Source organism: Pristiophorus japonicus, unplaced genomic scaffold, assembly GCF_044704955.1.
Source record: "Pristiophorus japonicus isolate sPriJap1 unplaced genomic scaffold, sPriJap1.hap1 HAP1_SCAFFOLD_43, whole genome shotgun sequence".
Lineage (NCBI taxonomy): Eukaryota > Metazoa > Chordata > Chondrichthyes > Pristiophoridae > Pristiophorus > Pristiophorus japonicus.
In genome coordinates this window covers 2869860-2877331 of record NW_027254201.1, presented here as the reverse complement: position 1 = coordinate 2877331, position 7472 = coordinate 2869860, and the positions used below count along the sequence as shown (strand labels likewise).

At 42.0% G+C, this 7472-nt stretch overlaps 1 non-coding gene across 1 annotated transcript; it reads left to right on the top strand.

Annotated features, from left to right (window-relative positions):
• The first annotated feature begins 6359 nt into the window (after positions 1 to 6359).
• Positions 6360 to 6441, top strand: trnas-uga (transfer RNA serine (anticodon UGA)). Its single transcript has one exon. It is a non-coding gene; the product is annotated as a tRNA-Ser (tRNA).
• The last annotated feature ends 1031 nt before the right edge of the window (positions 6442 to 7472 follow it).

Here is a 7472-nt window from a genome sequence, read left to right as displayed (position 1 = left end):
GGCAATGGCTAACATTTCAGGAACGAATGCATGAATTGCGACAGTTATACTTTCATTTCTGGTGTAAAAACTCAAAAAAGGATACATGCCCAACCATGGTTTAAAAAAATAAATTAAGGATAGTGTTAGATTCAAAGAAGAGTTATACAACATTGCCAGAAAATGTAGCAAGCCTGAGGATAGGGAACAATTTAGAATTCAGCAAAAATGTGCCAAGAGATTGATTAAAAGGCGAGAAATAAGATATACGAGTGAATTTGCAAGGAACATAAAAAACCGACTGCAGTAAATTCTACAAGTTCGCAAAAAGGAAAAGATTAATGAAGACAAATGTAGGTCCGTTACAGAGAGAAACAGGAGAATTTATAATGTGGAACAAGGAAATGGCAGGACAATTAAGTAAATACTTCGTTTCTCTATTCACGGAGGAGGACACAAATAACATCCAAGAAATGCGTCTGAACTAAAGATCTAGTGAGCAAGAGGAATTAAAGGAAATGATTATTAGGAAGACAATTGTGCAGAGGAAACTAATGTCAATGAAGGCCGATAAATCCTCAGGGCGTTATGATCTGCACCCCAGAGGCGGAAAAGAAATGGCAATTAAAATAGAATATGCACTGGTTGACAACTTCCAAAAATCTATACATTATGGAACAGTTCCTGCAGATTGCACGGTGGCAAATGTAACAGCACTGTTTAAAAATGGAGGGAAAGAGAAAACAAGGAACTGCAGCCCTGTTAGCCTAACATCAGTTGAAGGGAAAATGCTAGAGCCTATAGTAAAGGATGTTATAACTTAGATAATATGAAAGGGATTAGACAAAGTGAACATTAATTCATGAAAAGAAAATCATGTTTGACAAATCTACTGGTGTTTTTTGAAGATGCAACTGATTGAAAAGATAATGGAGAACCATTGGATATCGTGTATTTTGAGTTTCAGAAGGCCTCTGATAAAGTCCCACGTCAGGTGTAGTGGGCAAAATTAAAGCATATAGGATTGGGGGTAATTTACTAGCATGGATTGAAAATTGGTTAACTGACAGGAAACTGAGTCGATGGGCAGAGCGACCTGGCTGTCCTTGTAAAACAATCATTTGAAAGCATACTTGCAGGTGCACAAATCATTTCGGAAGGCTGATGGTATGTTGGCTTTCATTTCAAGAGGATTTGAATAAAGGAGCAACGATGTGTTACCACATTTATACAGGGCCTTGGTGAGACCGCACCTGGAGTACTGTGTGCAGTTTTGGTTTCGTTACCCAAGAACGGATCTACTTGCCACAGAGGGAGTGCAGCGAAGGTTCACCAGACGGATTATTCGGATTGCAGGACTGTCGTATGAGGAGAGATTGGGTCGACTAGGCCTGTATTCAGTAGAGTTGAGAAGAATGAGAGAGGGTCTCATTGAAACGTATACCATTCTGACAGAGTTGAATAGACTGGATGCGGGGAAGATGATTCACCTGATTGGGCAGGTTATAACAAGGGGTCACAGTCTCAGGATATGGGGTAGGAAATTTAGGAAGGAGAAGGTGAGATTTTATTTCACTCAGAGAGTGTTGCAGCTGTGGAATTCGCTACCACAGAAGACTGAGAAGGTCAAGTCACTGAATATATTTAAGAAGGAGATAGATATCTAGATGCAAAAGGTATCAAGTGATATGTGGAAAAAACAGAAATATGGTGTTGAGATAGAGTATTAGGAATGATCATATTGAATGGTGGTGCAGACTCGAAGGACCGAATGGACTACTACTGCTCCCGTTTTCTATGTTTCAATGTTATAGTATCTAAATGGACATATATTCTTCTTGTACAGTAATCTCAAGGAACTGATCGGCTTCTGTCTCTCTTAAGGATCAGATGTGAGGCATTAATGGCCTCCTCATTTCCCTGTTCAACAGTGCGGTGCGGCTGAATGGCCTCCTCCTAATTCTGTGTAACTGAAAAGTGTGCCTCCTCGTCATCAATGCAGCAGGTATAAGCGACCGATTCAGGCTGCTAAGAGAACTCAATGGAAAAGTGGGTGGGATTGGAGCCACTTGTGTAACAGGAATTGCAGGGCCCGCAGTTTCCCTTCTCTGAAGTATTGATTTTCTGCAAAGTGATCTGAGCGGCAGAGGCAACACCAGATCATGACCGAAATTCCGACTAAATTCCGAGCTATCCAGACTAATGCCACTTTCCAGCTCTTGGTCCGTAGTCCTTTAGTTTACAGGAATTAAAGTGCACAATCAAGGACTTTTAAAAGTGGTTAAGACTTCTGCCTCTCAATTATTTTCAGGAGTGAGTTCCAGATCCTCACCGCCCTGGTGAAAACATTGCATCTCAAATCCCGTATTACCTCCATCCAGTTACTTTAAATCTATGCCGCCTGGTTATTGTCCAATCTGCTCATGGAAATAGATCCTTTCTATGCACTTAATCTAGGTCACTCATAATTTTATTCTCTTCAATGCGGACCCCCCCCCCCCACCACTTAGCATCCTCTGTTCCAATGAAAACAAACCCAGCCTATGCAATATTTACTCAGAGCTAAATGCACAATCCGCCTAAATCTATGAGTTCAGTCAGATCTTTCTTGTAATGCGGTGACCAGAACAGCATGTCATAATCGAGCTGTGGCCGAACGAGAGTTTTACACATTTGAAGCATAACTTTCCCGATCTTATATTCTATCCCTCATCTAATGAAGGCAAATATTCCGTGTTGCTTCCTAACATAGAAACATAGAAAGTAGTTGCAGCAGTATGCCATTCGACACTTCGATCCTGCACCACCACCCAATAAGATCATGGCTGATCATTCCTTCAATACACCTTTCCTGTTTATCTCCATACCCCTTTATGCATTTAGCCGTAATGGGCCATATCCAGCTCCCTCTTGAATATATCCAATGAACTTGCATCAACAACTCTCTGCGGCAGGGAATTCCACAGGTTAACAACTCTCTGAGTGAAGAAGTTTCTCCCCATCTCAGACCTAAATGGCCTAACCTTTATCCTAAGACTGTGTCCCCTGGTTCTGGACTTTCCCAACATCTTGAACATTCTTCCCGCATTAACTTGTCCAGTCCCATCAGAATATTATACGTTTCGAAGAGATTCCCTCTCATCCTTCTAACCTCCAGTGGAAAAAGGCTCAGTTGTACCAGTCTCTCCTCATATGTCAGTGCAGCCATCCCTGGAATCAGTCTGATTAACCTTCACTGCACTCCCTCAATACCAAGAACGTCCTTCCTCAGAATAGGAGACTAAAGCTGAACACAATATTCCAGGTGAAGTTTCACCAAGGCCCTGTATAACTGCAATAAGACCATCCTGCTCCTGCACTCAAATCCCCTAGCTAATAAGGCCAACATACCATTTGCCTTCTTCTCTGCCTGCATTACCTGCATGCCAACTTTCAATGATTGATGAACCATGACACCCAGGTCTCGTTGCACCTCCCCTTTTCCTAATCTGCCGCCAATCAGATAATATTCTGCCTTCGTGGTTTTGACACCAAAATGGATATCCTCACATTTATCAACATTACACTGCATCTGCCATGTATTTGCCCACTTATCGAACCTTTCCAATTCAGCCTGCAGCCTCTTAGCGTCCTACTCATTGCTCACACCGCCACTCAATTTAGTTTCATCTGCAAATCTAGAGATATTACTCTCAATTCCTTCATCTAAATCATTAATGTATACTGTGAAGTGCTGCGGTCCCTGCATTGAGCCCTGCAGCACTCCACTCGTCACTACCCGCCATTCTGAAAAGGACCCGTTTATCCTGACTCTCTGCTTCCTGTCTGGCAACCAGTACTCTATCCACGTCAGTACATTACCCCCAATACCATGTGCTTTTATTTTGCACACCAATCTCTTGTGTGGGAACTTGTCTAAAGCCTTTTGATCGTCCAAATACACCACATCCACTGGCTCTCCCTTGTCCACTCTGCTAGTTACTTCCTCAGAAAATTCCAAAAGATTCGTCAAGCATGATTTTCCCTTTATAAATCCTGCTGACTTGGACAGATCCTGTCACTGCTTTCCAAATGCGCTGCTATTTCATCCTTAATGATTTATTCCAACATTTTCCCCACTACTGATGTCAGGCTAACCGATCTAAATTTACCCATTTGCGCTCTCTCTCTTTTTTAACAATTGTTGTTACATTATCTACCCTCCAGTCCATGTGAACTAATCCAGAGTCGATAGACTGCAGGAAAATTATCACCAATGCATCCACTATTTCTAGGGCCACTTCCTTAAGTATTCTGGGATGCAGTCTATCGGCCTTCAATCCCATCAATTTCCCGAGCACAATTTCCCAACTAATAAGGATATCCTACAGTTCCTCCTTATCACTCGACCCTCGGTCCCCCATTTCATCTGGAAGGTATTTGTGCCTTCCTTCGTGAAGACAGAACCAAAGTATTTGTTCCATTAGTCTGCCTTTTCTTTGTTCCCCATTATAAATTCACCTGAATCCGACTGCAAGGGACCTACGTTTGTCTTCACTAATCTTTTTCTCTTCACATATTTATAGAAGCTTTTACAGTCATTTTTTATGTTTCCGGCAAGCTGCATCTCGTATTCTATTTCCCCCCTGTTAATTAAACCCCTAGTCCTCCTCTGCTGAATTCTAAATTTCTCCCAGTCCTCCGGTTTTCTGCTTTTCTGTCCAAATTTACATGCCTCTTCCTTGGATTTAACACTAGCCTTATTTTCCCTTGTTAGCCATGGTTGAGCCTTCTTCCCCGTTTTATATTTACTCCAGACAGGGATGTACAATTGTTGAAGTTCATCCATGTGGTATGTATAAACCTTTGACGTTGCCTATCCACGGTCAACACTTTACGGATGCTTTGCCAGTCTATTCGAGCCAATTCACACCTCATACCGTCGAAATTAAATTTCCTTTCGTTCAGGTCCCGTGTTTCTAAATTAACTGTGTCACTCTCCATCTTAGTAAAGAATTCTACCATATTATCGTCAATCTTGAACAATGGGCCTCGCACAACAAGGTTGGCAATTAGTCCCTTCTCATTACAAATCACCCAGTGTCGGATGTCCAGCTCTCTCGTTGGTTCCTTCACATATTGGTCTCGAAAAACATCCCTAATATACGACAGGAAATCGTGCTCCACCGCAGTGCTACCAGCTGTACCTTTATTGCACACATCCCTTATTTCTTGTTTGATGCTATCCCCAACCTCACTACTACTCATTGGCTTTCTGTACACAAACTCCCACTAGCGTTGTCTGTCACTTGGTATTCCGTAGCTCCACTCGTATTGCTTCTACATCATCCAAGCTAATGTCCCTCCTTACTATTGCATTAATTTATTCTTCAACCAGCAACGGCACCCCGCCTCCTTTTCCTTTCTGTCCATCCTTCCCAAGCATCTTATCTACCTGCTCTGATACCGTCGAGGATTCTGCGGACATGCACTCCAAAGTCATTTGCACCTCGACACTTATCAGTGGCTTAACATTTAATGTTAACTCGCTTCGCTATAAGTACTCCCCAAATGCATTATCTCACACTTCTAGGGTTGAATTTCATTTAACTGCTGACCAGTTCTTTGATATCTTCCTGCAGTGTTCAGCTGTCTTCCTCATTATCAACCAGACCTGGTTGACCAAACTTTTAGTCACCTGCGCTAATTTGTATTTAGCGGCTCAGTGTCAAACTTGGCTGCCATAATATTCCTGTGAAGTGCCTTGGATGTTTCGCTCAATTCAAGGCGCTAAATATATATACGATGTTGTTGTTTAAAATGTGTGTTACATGATGTTATATAGAGTTTGCACTACAGAAAGATACAATTGTACCGAACTGGTGTTGCTGGAGTTAATGCTCCACACTACCCAACTTCACCTGAGCCTATCAGCATATTGTTCCATTGCATTCTCAGTCATGTGCTAAGTTAGTTCCCTCGCAAATGAATCTGTGCTATTCGCCTCAACTACTGCTCGTGTAGCATCTTCCACATCCTAACGTACTCTTTGCTAAATAAGTTACTCTTAACTTGCCTACTGAATTTAGTGGTGAACTCCCGTTCTCAACTCAAGCACAATAGCAAACATTTTCTCCACATCAACCCGATGAAATACCTTCATAATGTTAAAAATATATCTCCATTGTGTTTCTAGAAAGAAGCTGCCCAATCTTTTCAGTTTATCTCGAAATGTAAATCCTTTCAGTTGTGATCCAATTGTTTCCTTCTTTGCTGTGAGATTCTATGATTCTACGATTTAATTTTCACATCGTTTGGGAGATGCAACAGGACAAGCATGCAGGCAGAATCTCTGATTATTTGCACCGACCATTGCAGTATGAAAACGCACCCATTATGTAGCTGCGATGGCCGAGTGGTTAAGGCGTTCGATTTGAAGTTCAATGGGGATTCCCTGCGCAGGTTCGAGCCCTGCTCGCAGCGATTCTGCAGGTACCTTCGTCTTCAATAGATTCCCTGTGGATAACACTGGAAACTGATCACAATTCCCTCCACTGCTCTTTATTACACTGATTGATTGACGTGAAGCTGTTGTTCGAACGAGAAATGCAAACAATTTATCGGTATTCATTCGTGATTGTCGGTTTGTTGGACACTATCTGCAAAAATCAGTGAGAAATATACACAGCTGGAAAAAATTCCTATTAATAAAGATCCCTGCATTGTTTGGGAGGAAATCACCTTCAGTTAATGAGTAAGAATGTGGTTTCGTTTTAAAAAGTTGAATAAGATGTGACAAAATAACCGTGGCAGCGTTTGACGCTGCAATTGGCTGATAATATCAGCGTTTGCATCAAAGTGAGATGCCTTATCCATTAAGCGATGTGGCCCCTGCAGTTTGCAGCAGACTAATGATGAGAATGAGGGATTACACAGCGGAATTGTATTTTGATCAGTACCATACTTTGCACTGCAAAGCAATCAGCGGTAGTGAGCCTTTCACTGATTGAAATACGAGAAGTCACAAAGCCCCGGAGGATATGGATTTTTTCATTAAATGCTGGAAACACTCCGCAAGGCCATCAGCTCTCGGCAGAAGTAATGTTTTGCAGCATTACTTCAATGTATTTTAGGTCCAGTGTGAGTCTTGTTGCTGAATGTTTAAGCTGCTCTAAAACAATTGCTGCACAACCGCACTACCAAAAATAAAATAAATAACCCGTAATGGCTTCGAACCCGCGAATTTGGGGTTATTAGCACCACGCCCTCAACAACTGAGCTTGCCCTCCTTAACGCTACGTGCTTTTGCAGGACGCGTTTAAATTAAAATGCTAGCATTCCTACAGCGACTTTCACCTCAGCAATTCCCAAAGCGGTTCAGAGCAAATTAATTACTTTTAAAGTCTGATCACTATTGTAATGTTGGACTTGCAAAAATGTACATCATGGAAGGAGGCCATTTCAGCTAATCGTATCCGTGCATGCCGACCAAGAGCTTTCCAGCCTAATTCCCA